The following is a 15,487-nucleotide window of genomic DNA, read 5'->3' on the forward strand; positions in this document are numbered from 1 at the left end:
AAAAAGAACTAGTAGCAAAGGGGACAAAAAACCCTTTAGGCAGGGCACAAAAGAATAAATGCAGATTGCCATAAACAGGTAAAAAATGTTCAAGGGTTAATAATCAACACAATACAAATGGAAGCAACATTGAAATTCTATTTAAATTATTTTATCACTATTATTATACTTATTTATTTTACTAATTTATTTTTTTAATAAAAAACAGTATAGCATCATGAGGGTCCAGGAAAATGGTCCCTCTTGTGTGCTTGAGCCCCCACTGCCTATCGATATGCCTCCAAATATATCTTAAGTCCTTCCATGTCTTCTGCCACTGCCTCTTTCCAAGACACCATCACTGACCTTCTGGGCAACTGAATTAATCTCCTAAGTGGTCTTGTGACTTATGTTGCTTATAGAAGCCAGAGGGAATCTTTTAAAAAACATAAATCAGGCCATGTGAGTCTTCTGCTGAAAACCCTTCAATGATAGCTTTCCTGGCAATTAGGATGGCCCCTGCCAAGGCTCCCTCCCTCCCAGTCACTGCGCCCCAACCACGGCTTCTTCCAGCTCCTTCGTGGAGCTTTTGTCTCTGGGCCTGACATCTGGTTGGTCCCTCTGTCAGAACGCTTTTCCCTCCACTCCCGCCTTCAGGTCTCAGCAGCAGCGTCAACAGTGTTACTTCCTTGGCATGCATCCTCCAGCCCTGCCTAGGGTAGGTTTTCTCATGGTGCTCTCTTCTTTTCCCTCAAGATTTATTATAGGTAGGTGTTTGCTTCATTCTGCTCTCTGTCTAGATTGTAAATTCTGTAAAGGCGAGTACTATTCCTATTTCACTCCCTGCTGTAACCCAGACTCTGGTATGGAACTGAATACACAGCAGGCACTCAGTGTATACTTACTGACTGCATAAATGGAGATAAATTTGGCAAAATAGGCCAAAGGTCTTAGAAATGAGTATATCCTTTTAATTAGCAATCCCATTGACAGGAATATATTTCAAGAAAATAATTAGGAAGATGTGTTAAGACCAGTTACATTGCAACTTAAATACTAGCAACAAATAAATAATAGTGATAAAGTGGGAAAAACGTCTAAACATGGCCAGTTTAACAAATTATGGTTTGTACATTATAATAATATTATGCAGATACTCAAACTGATATTGCAGAGATATGAGTTGACATAATTTCTGTGGTCATCTATTTTTGTAAAAATAAAATGTATCAGATATATATATATATATATATATACACACACACACACACACACACATATGTTGTTTTGTTCTCTACTGATGAGAAGAACATTTGGAAAGATACACACCAAAATGTTAATCGTGGTTCCCTTTTCAATTTGTTTTGACTTATTTTTTTAAATTCTTATATTTAAAACATTGTATAATAATATTTCTTATACAATTAAAATGAAAGTAATTAAAATTTTTTACTGAATGAGTGAGAATTACCTGGTTTGAATTTCAAACTTTTGTTTCTACAAAAATAATTTGTATAAGCAGAAACAGTTAGTATTCTAAGATACCATTTAGATACCGTTGGTTACTCCCACACAAGCTTGTGCTATGAAGGGAAAATGTCCTAACTGTCGTTAAGTCCCAGACTATCCACCATTTTTCATGGTTGAAAGGTTATTCTGTATCTTTTGTTGGCTGAACTCTTTCTTTTTGTTTAGGAGGTTTTTTTCCCCTGTCTTTGATTTTGAGTAAGAATTGAATGCAGAAATCTGCCATATCTCCCATCAAAGGAATTCTAATGCTTTGGTAGGGATCCAACAACAAATTCTACTGTGTAGACCAAATATCATGTAGAAAAAAATGGACTCTGGATCAAATTTATGAAAACACATGAATGAGTTTTATCATATGAAAAATTTCAGAGAGAAAATTATATGGAATCTTAGAACTTTATTTCCCAAACTATCTTTCCATCAGGAACTCAATGATCTCCTTAGCCTCCCTGGAGACTCTTGTTCTAAGGCATCAGAGGTGAGCTGTGTTACTTCTCTTATCTTCCCCTCTGGCGTGGTCCTAGGTTAGGTGCAGATGAAGCCTCTTTCATATTCATGTAAAAGCACAATATTGGTTTGTTTCCAGTTTTATGTCACTCAAAATCTCCAGATTTGACTGTTTAACACTGTTTTTCACCAAAAACAACAAGTTAAAGGAACACATTACTTTGTGTGTTTACACGTGTGTGTATACATATATAAAATATACACAAATTTACATATTAATAATGAATTAATAACAATGTAAAATTGGGACATTTTTAATCAATGTCCCGAAGATAATGAAGCTGTAAAAAAATAACAACAAATAAAAGGTGTTTAGAAAACAAACTTAGACCTATTTTGTTCTAGGGTACACAAATCTCTTCCTCCTTTCTCTGAGTTTAGAAAGTTATTATTTTGGAGGGTGGAGGAAGGAAGTGGCAGGGGAGTAATTTAGAAGAAATAAGGCGGGGTATGGGAGTGAGTACATAAGGAGAAAATTCTTATATATACTCCCAAGTTCAAACTAACCAACCAAATTAGTAAAATAATTACCCCTCCCCACTTTGGAATGGCCCCTCCTCTGTATCTTCAGATCACTTACTTCTATGGGTAGTTATACCTTGTTCCTGTAATAAAATCCACCTCCAGTATTTACTACCTATGTGGCTTCTAAGCCTCAATGGCCTCATTGAAGTTTTGGTGAGAGTTAAATGAGATAAGGCATAACTTGGTATGGTGGCTACTAGATGTTAACAACTGTTACTGTTTTGTGTTTCCATGTCTGTCTCCATCAGGGGTTGTGTCTATTCCTCTGCATCCTCCTGGGTACCTTAGAAAAGTGCTCAGAACACTGCAGATGCTCAATGAGTATTTGTACAATTGAAAAAGAAATGCATCAAGCTTTCTTTTCACTAACATGTTCGAATTCAGGTTAACTTGATAGAAGTTCAGCCACTTCTTAATTCTCACTCAACATATATATATATATATATATATATATTTTTTTTTTTTGGCTGCGTGGTATGTGGGATCTTAGTTCCCCACCCAGGGATCCAACCCACACCCCCTGCATTGGAAGCACGGAGTCTTAACCACTGGACAGCCAGGGAAGTCCTCACTCAACATATTTTGGGATTTGGGTGAATGTAAAAAAACCTTAACACTCTCTATCTTTTTTGACGTGACTCCTTTCATCATTTTCTTTCCGTTTTAAAAAAGGAAGACATTTAAATTCTTGTGCATTTTGACTTCAACGCTTCACCATTTATACATCTTAGCTATTAGCCCTAGATTCCACTTATTTTGATAATACCAATTATGTCTCAGACTTTCCAGTTTAAGTACATAGTTTCTTTCTCTCTACTTTATTTTTATCTTCTTTTCTTTTTTTTAACAAAGACCCAGCTGGCCCTAATATGCCTGGACAGATTCACAAGAAACAAGTAACTGGGATTACCCTTAGGAAAGGGATCGGATTGGGGGTAAGGAACAGGGAGGGAAGGAGACGTAATTTTCTCTGTATTTCACTTTAGGTCTGGTGAAGTTTGTATGTACTACAGTTCAAAAATAACAATAAAGAGACAGCTAGTTCATTTGGACTTCTTATCACCTACCTATTCATTTTTTCACAAGGAGTCTTCGTATCTAAATTCTTAAGTCAGTCAACAAATACACTGTAAAAATTTCTTTAAAAAATTTTCTTTAAAAAATTACTGGCTTCCTCTGACCTTTTTCTTGAAATACTAGTCTCTGTTAGTCTATGATCGCTTTCTTTGAGGGTGGCTTTCACCTTTAGTCAAATATATAACTTCTTCACGTCCATACACGACAGAGCACCATCTCAGTCCTTCAAACACATACACACAACATACCCAGTGACTCTGGAGAAGAAAACACTGCGTACAGCATTGGTCTCCTAAGGAATGGCCTTCTTTTTTTTTTTTTTTTTTTGCGGTACGCAGGCCTCTCACTGTTGTGGCCTCTCCCGTTGCGGAGCACAGGCTCCAGACACGCAGGCTCAGCAGCCATGGGCTCACGGGCCCAGCCGCTCCGCGGCATGTGGAATCTTCCTGGACCGGGGCACGAACCCGTGTCCCCTGCATCGGCAGGCGGACTCTCAACCACTGCGCCACCAGGGAAGCCCCGGGAATGGCCAATTTTTAAAAAGCCCTCGCCACTGCTAAATTGTTCCTGCATTTTGTCCATCTGGATAAAATGTTCTTTGAAGACCCTTCTATTCCTTCCTCATCAGTCCTTAACCAAGACTCTAATTTTAACCTGGAGAGGTGGTCTGGGTCCTGTCTATGACGTGCCCTTGCCCATGGCTGAATACAGACTAGTGTCTGGGAGAGGGAAGCCATTACCAAATTAGTGAATTAGAATTCAGATTTTGGGGGAAAGACAAATCTTTCTAAACTTAAATTTTTCTAAGATACTTGTGCAAATTCAAGCACATCCAAAGGGTAGCAATGACAGATACAAAGGCATTCCGTTTTTTTAAACCCAAATAATCAAAGAGGATAATATAAACTGAAGTAATGTTTTTAAAAAATAATTTTGTTAATAAGTATTCCCTATCCAAAATCAACTACATAAGTTCTGGGCCTAGTGCAAAATGGAAATGTAGGGTCCCTTGCTCAAAATTGTTAAGAATTTGAAGACAGTGACAGCAGGGCACTAAACCAAGTGTGGGCCCTTCTGAGCCCAGGGCCCTCTGCCTTGCACAGGTTATGTGCCTATGAGGCAGGTCCATGAAGCAAGTCCTCTCCCTAGCACAGAATTGTCTCTGTCTAGCATGGAGGTTAAGAGTGTAGATTTTAGAGCCAGGAGATCTGGATTTAACTCCCTGCTTTGCTACTTACTAGCTGAGAGATTGTGGGCAAGTTATTTATTTCCTCTGGATTTTAATTTCCTCACCTGTGTAATGGGGAAAATAATATCACCAAACTCAAAGGATACTGTGAGCATTAAAGGAGTGAATACATTTAAAGTGCTCGTTTGAGCAACGCCTGGTATAGTATGTGCTCAATAAATGTTAGCTCTGATCACATACACACACACTCACATAAAATATGTGGGTAGCATTCACATCTTTGAATTTCAAGGTCACACCATTTTCCCTCTTCCTCTTTTATTTATTGAGACAATTTCTGTGTGCGATCACAGTTCTGTTAAAAGTTTTTCGGCTCCTTTTCAATTCCAAGAATTCAAAACACTGAGAAAAATCTTCATCATTTGCAACCTCAAAGAAAAGTCAAATGCGTTACTTTGCCTGCATTTTGCAGTTAGAACACAGCATGTGCGAAAGGGCACAGAACCCAGATAGGCCTGTTTGCTATTTCTTGCTCCATTACCTGGTCTGTGTGGCTTCAGATAAAATCCTTCTCTAGGCTTTCTTCCCACTGCACAATTTATGCTATTAGTGCCGAGTACAGCCAAAAGTAAACATTTTACACCCTGTTCTAGTTTGATATATTTATTTAGTTATAGGTGCCACAGAAACAACAGCCAGATCAAAGCAGTCACTACATCTCCAAACATGGGACCAGTGGTACAAGAGGAGGTCTGGCCAACCTCCAAATAGAACGCAAGTTGAGAAGGGTTCTCCTGAAGGGAGAGTCCAGAAACTACTGCCGGTGGTGCTGAGAGAACAGAGCTTGGAAACAAACCTCAGCACCACTTAGCAGCTGACTGACCAAGTCCCTTCTCTGGGCCTTTTCTCATCACCTAAGATGTCAGGACACTATTCCCTACCCCCGAGGGTTGTTGTACGGACTGAGAAAACATATGGGGAAGTGTTTTTTGAGCATATTCATAGCTCCTCCTCTTGTGAAATTTCAAGAGAGTGGCTGAGGGCTGTGCATGTGTCTGGCTGGTGAACAGAAGTCAGTGCTTGTTATGGTACTTCTTCCTTCAATAGTTGCAGGGTCTAGAGACTTACATACAAAGAAAACCAGCTATTCCATGATGCAGGATATTTACATAAAGAAACAAAAGGTGGTACTCTGCAGTCAGAGACCAGGATCTGGGTCCCAGCCTGGCCACTTACCAGGCTAACTGGGTGACTTAGTGTAAATAATCCCTCAGCCTCAGCTTTCCCCTGTAAAATGGGACTAAGAACAGTGCCTCAGATGGTCTCAATTAAGTGAGATCACGCAAGGCAGAGCATTTGGTGCTGCGCCGTTGCTGTTTAAAGATTACATTTTCAGGAGAAGAGACTAAATTATAGTAACAGGGGCAAGTTCCAGTCTGTCTCAACCAACCCAGCAAGCATTTTGCCAGGAGTGATTTGCAACAGTCCCGTCACCTTGTGGAACACTCACTTTGGCTCAGAGAGTCAGAGGAAATTTTCCAACTTTATTCCTTCACAAAACAAATCAGTACCCACTGACCATTTCCAAGGGGGCTTCAAACACTTTCTTGAAAAAGAGCTTTAGTTAGCATGGTTTAAGGCAGCTTTATGCGAGTTTTATCTGTATGCTAACCTATAAAAATCAACTTATGAATCTATGAAAACTGCATTCAAATTAGATCCATTTAAAAAATGATTGGGATCAGAAGTAGTTCCTAATTTTCTCGGACCGTTACAGCACTGGATTATGAAAGAACATTGTGATTGTCAAATAGAGGCCTTCTTCTAGCAGTTAATTCTAAAGGCAGCCAAGCTCAGTCTTTATGACCATGGTTTTCAGATATTTGAAGCTCTTCTCTTCTGTTAGTGGGCACTGTGGTGCTGTGCTTAGAGCCCCTTTCAGGGCTGGGGAGCTCATTCTCCTGATGCCAGGAGCACAGCTCACAGCTCATAGCACTGCCCTCTGTGGAAGGGAGTCTTGACCAGGTTGTGCCCTATTCAATGAGTAGGAGGAGGACTCAGCACCTTGCCTGGATCTGGGACAACCACAAAAGGCTCCAGAGCTCCCCAAGGGATCAATTGACATCTTCATTGAAACTCCATCTATGTTCAGTGTTTCTTTCTTGCTTCCTTCACTCCCTTCAGGTGCTGTTTCCAGGAGTACTCCCAGTAAACTTCCTGTATAGGAAACAGGACCCAAGACATTTCTCCAGGACTATCTTTTGAGAGCTTCCAGCAGTGGTCTTAGCTGGGGGGACTTTGCCCCCAGGGGACATTTGGCAAGGTCTGGAGACATTTTTGGTTATCTCTACAGAGCAGGGCTGCAGAGATCTAGCGAGAAGAGGTCAGGGATGCTGCTGAACATCCTACAGTGCACAAGACAGTCCTCCACAACAAAGAATTATCTGGCCCAAAATGTCAATGGTGTTGAGGTTGAGAAACCCTGGAGGAGAGGTATTTGGGGCATGGTTATTTCCAGGTAGGCGAATGATGGTGGAGAATAAGTTTTGTAATTCAGACCATCAAATAGTGCTTCAGGTGAGAAGAATATCCATTACCATGAGCCCTAGCTTCCCTTCCCCAACCCCAATTCTTCTTCCTCTGTGCCTACTGACTCTTGATACTGATTTCCTCTGAAAATACCCACTGTGGTAGTCTTAGCATTGCTCCTATTGTCAATTATGTGTAGTAGATGACACTAGAAAACATGAAGCAGCGCTGCTCACTGACAGTGTTCTTAAATGAGGCTTCTTCCTCTGATATTCTTCTTCTGCTTTTCCCCTCCCACTTTCAAGGTCAACAGTAACCTTACTGGCCTATTGTTTTTCTTGAAGGAATCTTTCATTAACTAAGAAATAGCTTATTTGCTACTTTACTTACTAGTGGGAGGTCTCACGCTCTTGAGCTAGAACTATTTCTTCTTCTTCACCCACATCAGGCTAGGCTGAGTTCGTGTTACAAATGTGCCACATTCATCAAATAGTTGACTTTGTAGACTGTGCCTTTAAAGCCAATTCGACTCCCGGAGGAATCAAGGCTTTCACCCAACTAGAGGCCAGGTAGCTGGTGATTTCTGCAAGCTTCTCCTCCCCTCTGGTAGGAATAAGGCACTTTGGGGGCTTAGTACATGGCTGCCTGAGGTGTTCTCATTCCTAAAGTTGTGCTCACTATGAGGGCTTCCCCAAGTTAAAGATGTGAGCGTGACCTCACTTTCATGTGTTATTATTGGAAAATAACTGGAATTCAAGCCAAATTCCAGCAAACATAGTCCATGGAGATGTTGGAGAAAAATCCAAAATAAGTCAAGTGTGTTATTAGAAATTTGTTCTATAATCCTAACGGGACACAGTTATTGTTAAATGGATATATTCTCTACCACTCCTATACCTGTTCTGGAAGAATCTTTGATGATAACCAGGAAACATCAAGTGAAAATAATTCTAATTTTTTTATGAATTGATCACTAGCTGAGACTTTGCCTACTCTAGAGTCTCCTTCAGACTTTGGAGGGAATTAGTACTGGCCAGTATTTGTAATTGGAAAATAAGAAACAGACATTACCTCCAGTTTTCTTGTCTTTTTTAAAATGTTTTTTTAAATTAATTTTTATTAAAAATATGGAACATTTCACAAATTTGTGTGTCATCCTCGCGCAGGGGCCATGCTAATCTTCTCTGCATCATTCCAATGTTATACAGTATATGTGCTGCTGAAGTGAGCACACTTCCAGTTTTCTTGATAAGGAAATTGATTCTCAGGGAGATACGTGATTTGTTTACATTGCCATAGCAACTAAGTGGCAGAGTCAGGACCCAAAGCAGGACTTCTGACACCAAGTCCAGTGCTCTTTGCTCTACACCATAATTGATCCTCCAGGAATTAATATTTCAGCTACTATATTCCCCATCACTGTACATTCTCAAATATTGCTCAACCCTCCCTCTCCGATATATAAAATGCCCCAGTCTAATCTTTACTTCAAATGTGGGACCTTCTCTTTTTGGCATTTATGCATACTGTATAGAATCAGTGATGACTTATCTTTAACCTCAATTAAAAGATAAAAAGTATTCATCGTGAGGTGTCCCCCACTAACTCCAGAGAGTGACTGGGGTTCCAGACCAATGGTATGAGTCAGAATCAGTAGTTTTACAGGTATTACACTCATATAGATATCTATGATTATATATCATTTTTGCATTCATTCAAAAGTTACTGCACCAAAACTACAATCTGGCACTAGAGATACAGTGCTAAACAAGATGAAAAGGTTTCCTGCTTTCAGGGAGCTTGCATTCTACTGAAGAGAGGGTATATATTTTTTTTAACTGAAGTATAGTTGATTTACAATGTGTTGGTTTCAGGTGTACACAAAGTGATTCAGTTATATGTACATAAATATCTATTTTTTTCAGATTCTTTTCCCTTATAAGTTATTATAAAATATTGAGTATAGTTCCCTGTGCTATACAGTAGGTCCTTGTTGATTATCTATTTTATATATAGTAGTCTGTGTATGTTAATCCCAAACTCCTAATTTATCCCTCCCCCACTTTCCTCTTTGGTAACCATAAGTTTGTTTTCTTTGTCTGTGGGTCTATTTCTGTTTTGTATGTAAGTTCATTTGTAGCATTTTTTTTTTGATTCCACATATAAGTGATATCATGTATTACTTCACTTAGTATGATAATCTCTAGGTTCATCCATATTGCTGCAAATGGCATTATTTCATTCTTTTTTATGAGAGAGGGTGTATTAAGAAGTAAATGCACAAGACAATTCCAGATTATGAAAATTGCTCTGAAGAAAAAAAAATGCTGTATGTGATAGTGAATGAAGGCCTCTCTGAGGAAGCAGATTTGAGCTATGACTTAAGTGACAAAGACATGTCTGTGAAGGAGTGGAAGAAGTATTTTTCAGGTAGAGGGAACAGCATGCAAAGGTCTTAGATGGGGATGAGTTGGCTTCTGGGTTCCTTTAGGAGCAAAAAGGGGATCCAGAGAATGAGCAAGAGAAGGACAGACCACGTGGGGCCAGATCTCGCTGGGCTTTGTGAGTCAGAGAAAAGAGGTTAGATTTTACTCTAAGAGTAATGGGAAACCACCCGGTGTTCTAAGCAGGGGAGTGACGTGATGTGATCTGGTTTACATTCTACAGATTCCTCTGCTGTTTTGTGGAGAATGGAGGGTGGGCAAGAATGAAAACCCACAATCTAGTTAGAGAAGGTTGGATTAGACAAGGGAAGTAGCAGTGAGGTGGAACAGCTTCGAGAGGTACTTTAAGCAAATGCAGTAGGATTTACTGATGCTTTGGATGTGGGGCAAGACGTGAGGGGAAGGGAACAACTGTGGTGATTCCTAGTTTTGGTTTGAGGAGTTGAGTAGAAGATAATGCATTTACTAAGGTGGGGGAAAAAATGGGGTGTGAAATGGGGTAAGTTCCAGCAGCGAAGGGTAAATAATGAGTTCTTTCATAGACACGTTAAGTACAAGATACTTATCAACCATTTAGTGGAGAAAGCAGGTCAGAGGAAAGAACAGGGGGAGAAGAAAATCTGATTGAGAAGGAATTGTCCCTGAGATAGAAGGAAACTAGTAGATTGTAGGGTCAAGCAAGCAAAGAGGGGAAAGTATTTTAAGCAGGAGAGACTGGTCAGCTGTGCCTAATGCTAAAGAAGAGGTCTAGTAAAGTGAGGGCAGAGAATGGAGGATAGATTCTGAAACTCAGAAAATTTGAGTGACAAAGGAACAGGAACACAAGACCCTTAGGGTACGGATGCAAAGGGTTTGCACCTTGGTTTCAGTAACTGGATTAATTGCAAGCTGTTGAAATGGCCCCTAAAGGTGACTTGGAACATCCTCTGCCACTGCCATCTTCCTCCACTTCCTTCTCCCTCTCACTGCGATTACAGAGCCCTGAGTTTCCGTCATCCAATGGGTGTTTAACACTCTCCCAATCAATAGGATTTCCCCAAGTGAAAGGGAAAGGAAAGGTTGACAGGACCATGGCCTTGCTCTATGTGTCCATGGTCCCTTGAGCTGCCTCTTGTCTACATCGTACCCTCAGCACAGCGCGCATGAGCAGAGCTGCTGGACATGGCGGAAGGACACAGCGTTGGCATCGAGTCATTTCACTTCTTTGAGCCCCAGTTTACGTTAAGTGAGGGTTTTGAACTGAAGGATATTTAAGGCTTCTTCAGGTTCCAATACTGTCTGGATCTCAGAGGTTCCATTTCATTTACCAGCAGTAAGAAGCAGCATGCCAAACAGTTGTTTGGAAAATTTAGTGAAAGCAACACATTTCCCCTTCTTGAATTTGCCTTAAACAGAGTGGGGAAATGTAGGCTGGTTGCGTTATTCCCGTCATGTGGAGGCTCAGGCTGAGAGTCTTAGTATTGCACGGTACGTGTATTTCTTGCTAACGATCCCTGAAGCTGATTTTGGTTTTAATTGTGTGAGCCTAGCAAAGCATAGACACTCGGGTAATAATGACTCTGTAAAATCAATATAGAGAAACCTTGGATTATATGAGACTGTTACCACTCAGTGAATCATACTATGTAATATTTCCTAAAAGATAATGGGTTTCAAAACCAAACATAAATCTTCAGTGACATGTTGGCTATTTGTCATGTCTTCTGGCAGTGGAATTACAGCAGCTTCAATAAAATCCACTTGGTGGTTGAGATGCAGATTAATATCTGATACAATCATGGTTTTAGGACCACAAGAAGTAACGCACAGGGGGAGGACAGCAAGTTTGCAATTATGCTAGGGTTTTAGTAACCCTGATTCCAAACCTTGGCCCAGAAATTGCTCAAAAAATTGCAAAAAAGCAATAATAATGTGGGCCTTTGAATATTAAGGGCTGTAAAGTGATACTATGTTCTTGAAATAGTAAACATGACTTCCATATGTGGCCCAGTGTGCTCAACACTGCCAACTGTAATGCAAAGCAAATTGATCTGCATCTGTGTTGTTCACACCATTTAACTCCTGGTTTCCCATCTGAATCCTTGACACAATATAATCACCTCTGCATATTTCTTGACTTAGTGGAACTATTTTCCCCATGACAAGGAAAATGAAATTGATTTTCTGATTAAATGACTTCAGTTAGTGCTTCTGAGTTAACACTGCTTCTCTGTGACAGATGAGTCAGCAACATTTATTGAGCCCCCACTGGGCAAGAAGTATTTACAAGGTGCTACATGAATCTATAAGAACAGTAACTTTGCAGCCTTCCTGATCCATCTATGCTTGGAATTAAGCAGCTATTTCTGTCCAGATGCCAGGTTAACACCTAATTCTCTGAATGTTATGGAGAAAGAGAAGGTTGTCTTGACAACAGTTTGGAAAAGAACTGATTTAACCTAAAACTGCTGTCTTAGCAATTGAATATGGATGCAAGTGTTCTTTGTAATTTAGATCAGTATCTAGGTAGATACCTCTTTAAAAAAATTAATTAAAAAATAGGTAATACTGTCACATGTTGCAAAAGCCAGAAAGGTACAAAAGGTATAAGTAAAGTGTCTCCCTTCCACCTCAGTTCCCTGGGTACCACTTCTAGCCCTAAAGGTCTCCACTGTCTCTAGTTTCCTATATGTCCTTCCAGAGATATTAAATGCATTAAAAGCAAAAGCACACGTATTGTGTGTTTTCTCTCTCTTTTTAAAACACACATGGTAGCACATTTATTGTTCTGATTGTGTTTTTCAAATAATGTTTCTTGGAGATTCTTGCATATCAGCACAAAGAAAAATGCAGCCCCTCATTCTTTTTTTTCTAACAGATATAACTGGCATACGACATTGTATTAATCCAAGGTACACAACATAATGATTTGATATATTTATATATTACGAAATGATCACCACGATAAGTTTAGTTAACATCCAATACCACATTCAGTTACATATTTTTTTCTTGTGATGAGAACTTTTAAGATCTACTCTGTTAGCAACTTTCAAATATACAATACGCTAATTGTTAACTATAGTCACCATGCTGTATATTACATCCCCTGCACTTATTTCTTATAACTGGTAGTTTGTACCTTTTGACTTCCTTCATCCATTTGGCCTCCCCCCTCTTACCCCCTCACCCCCATCTCTGGCAATCTGTTCTCTGTACCTATGACTTCGGGTTTTTTTTGTTTTTGTTTTTTTTTAGATTTCACATATGAAGTGAGACCATCCCATTCTTTTAAATGACTCCCAAGTATTCCATTGTGTGGATGCACTGTAATTTATTTAAACAGGGCCCTATCAATGGATTTGTTTCCTGCCTTTATTACTACAAACAATGTCCAATGCATAACTTTGCATATGTGTCACCTTTCTTATGTGCTAGTATATTCAAATCACTGAGTCAAAAAGTAGGGTAAAATTTTAATTTTGATCAACATTGCCAAGTTGCCCACGGGGCTGTATTACTGTGCTTTTCCACCAACAATGTATGTGAACATCTGTTTCTCCACATCTACTCTAACATAGTGTGTTATTATATCAGCCTTTTTGATTTTTGCCAATCTGAGAGGGGAAAATTGTACCTCAGTGATTTTCGGGGGTAAGGGAGCTAGATCTAGATAAAACCCAGGTGTCCTTTCTGTCCAGGGCTCTTTGCTCCAGAGCCTCAGACAGGGTGCACAAACACATAGCAGGCATGCAACGTATGTCTACTGCATAAATGAAGAGATGGATGCATGGACAGATAAGGGACAACTTGGTATAGCTGAAATGGTCTGCCTTGTTTTAATTTACATTCCTCTTATTATAATTGTGCTTGAATCTTGTGTTTCATGTCTTCATGTTTCTTTTTCTTTCCTTTTTCATCCTGTGCAATTATATTTTTCCAACTTGTAGCTGTTTGTATATGTGAAAGTTACTAATAGCTGCACCCAGCTAACTTATTGAGTTCTCTTGCTGTTTATGACAGTTGTTTAGCTGATTCTCTTGGGTTTTCGAGGCACACATTCTATATCATCTGCAAATAATGATAATCTGATCTCCTTTCCAATGATCATACCTGTTATCTGTTTCTCTTGTCAAATTGTGTTGGGTAGTAGCTCCAAAACAATATTACATGACAACAGTGATAGTGGATATCTTTGTCTTGGTCCTGACATTGATGTAAATATTTTTACTTTCCCTGTTAAGCATAATGCTGGCTTCTGAGTTGACATGAAATATTCTGTCATGTTAAGGAAGTAGTCATCTATTCTATTTCTTTTTAATTAAGGGAATTTATAAAGTAAGAGTGGATATGGATTTTTAAAAAATCAAACATATAATTACCATATGATAACAGCAAGTTCACTTCTGGGTATATACTCAAAAGAATTGAAAGCAAGAACTCAACCAGATATTTGTACACCCATATTCAGAGCAGCTTTACTCACAATAGCCAAAAGATGAAAGCAACCCAAATGCCCATCAAGAGATGAATGGATAAGCAAAATGTGGTATATACATATGATGGAATATTGTTCAGCCTTAAAAAGGAAGGAAATGCTGACACATGCTGTACCATAGATGCATCCTGGAGACAGTATACTAAGTGAAATAAGCCAGTCACAAAAAGATAAAAACTGTATGATTCCATTTTCATGGGGTACCTAGAGTAGTCAGATACATAGAGACAGAAAGTAGAATGATGGATTTTTAAAAGTTTTATTTTGTTTATTGTGGTAAAATTAACATGACATAATATTTACCATCTTAACCATTTTTAAGTGTACGGTTTGGTGGTATTAAACACATCTGTAGTGTTGTGTAACCATCACTACCATCCATCTCCACAACTCTTTCATCTCATAAAACTGAAACTCTGTACCCATTAAATGATAACTCCCCACTCAGCACCCTGCTACCCTCCCCAGCCCCTGGAAACCACCATTCTACTTTTTGTCTCAATTTTGACTGTTCTAAGTGTCACATACAAGTGGAATCATACAGTATCTGTCTCTTTGTGACTGCCTAGCTTATTTCACTTAGCACAGTATCTTCAAGGTATATCCATGATGTAGCACATTTCCTTTTTAAGGCTGAATAATATTCCATTGTATGTAATTACCACGTTTTGCTTATCCATTCATCTATCAATGGATCTTGGGTTGTGTCTACCTTTTGGCTCTTTTGAAGAATGCTGCTATGAACACGAGCATACAAATATCTTTTCGAGACCCTGATTTCAATTCTTTTGAGTATACACTTGCAAGTAGAATTTCTGGATTGCATGGTAATTCTGTTTTTAATTTTTTGAGGAACTGCCATACTGTTTTCTATAGTGGCTGTACCATTTTATATTCCCACCAACAGTGCACAAGAGTTCCAATTATTCCACATCGTGGTCAACACTTGCTGTTTTCTATTTTTTTGATTGTAGACATCATAATGGGTGTGAGGTGGTATCTCATGGCAGTTTTGACTTGCATTCCCCAATGATAGTGATGTTAAACAGCTTTTCATGTGCTTATTGGTCATTTGTAATCTTCTTTGGAGAAATGTTTATTCAAGTCCTTTGCCCATTTTTACATCAAATTATTTGTTTTCTTGTTGTTGAGGTTTAAAAGTTCTCTGTATATTTTAGATATTAATCCTTTATTAGATATATGATTTGCTAATATTTTCTTCCATTCTAT

General features: G+C 39.0%; 1 protein-coding gene across 2 annotated transcripts in view; it reads right to left on the bottom strand.

Annotated features, from left to right (window-relative positions):
- Nucleotides 1–15,487, bottom strand: part of JAZF1 (JAZF zinc finger 1) — a 520,205-nt gene that overhangs the window by 438,457 nt on the left and 66,261 nt on the right. The gene's annotated exons all lie outside the window — the stretch shown is intronic.

This window comes from Stenella coeruleoalba, assembly GCF_951394435.1.
Source record: "Stenella coeruleoalba genome assembly, chromosome: 9".
Lineage (NCBI taxonomy): Eukaryota > Metazoa > Chordata > Mammalia > Artiodactyla > Delphinidae > Stenella > Stenella coeruleoalba.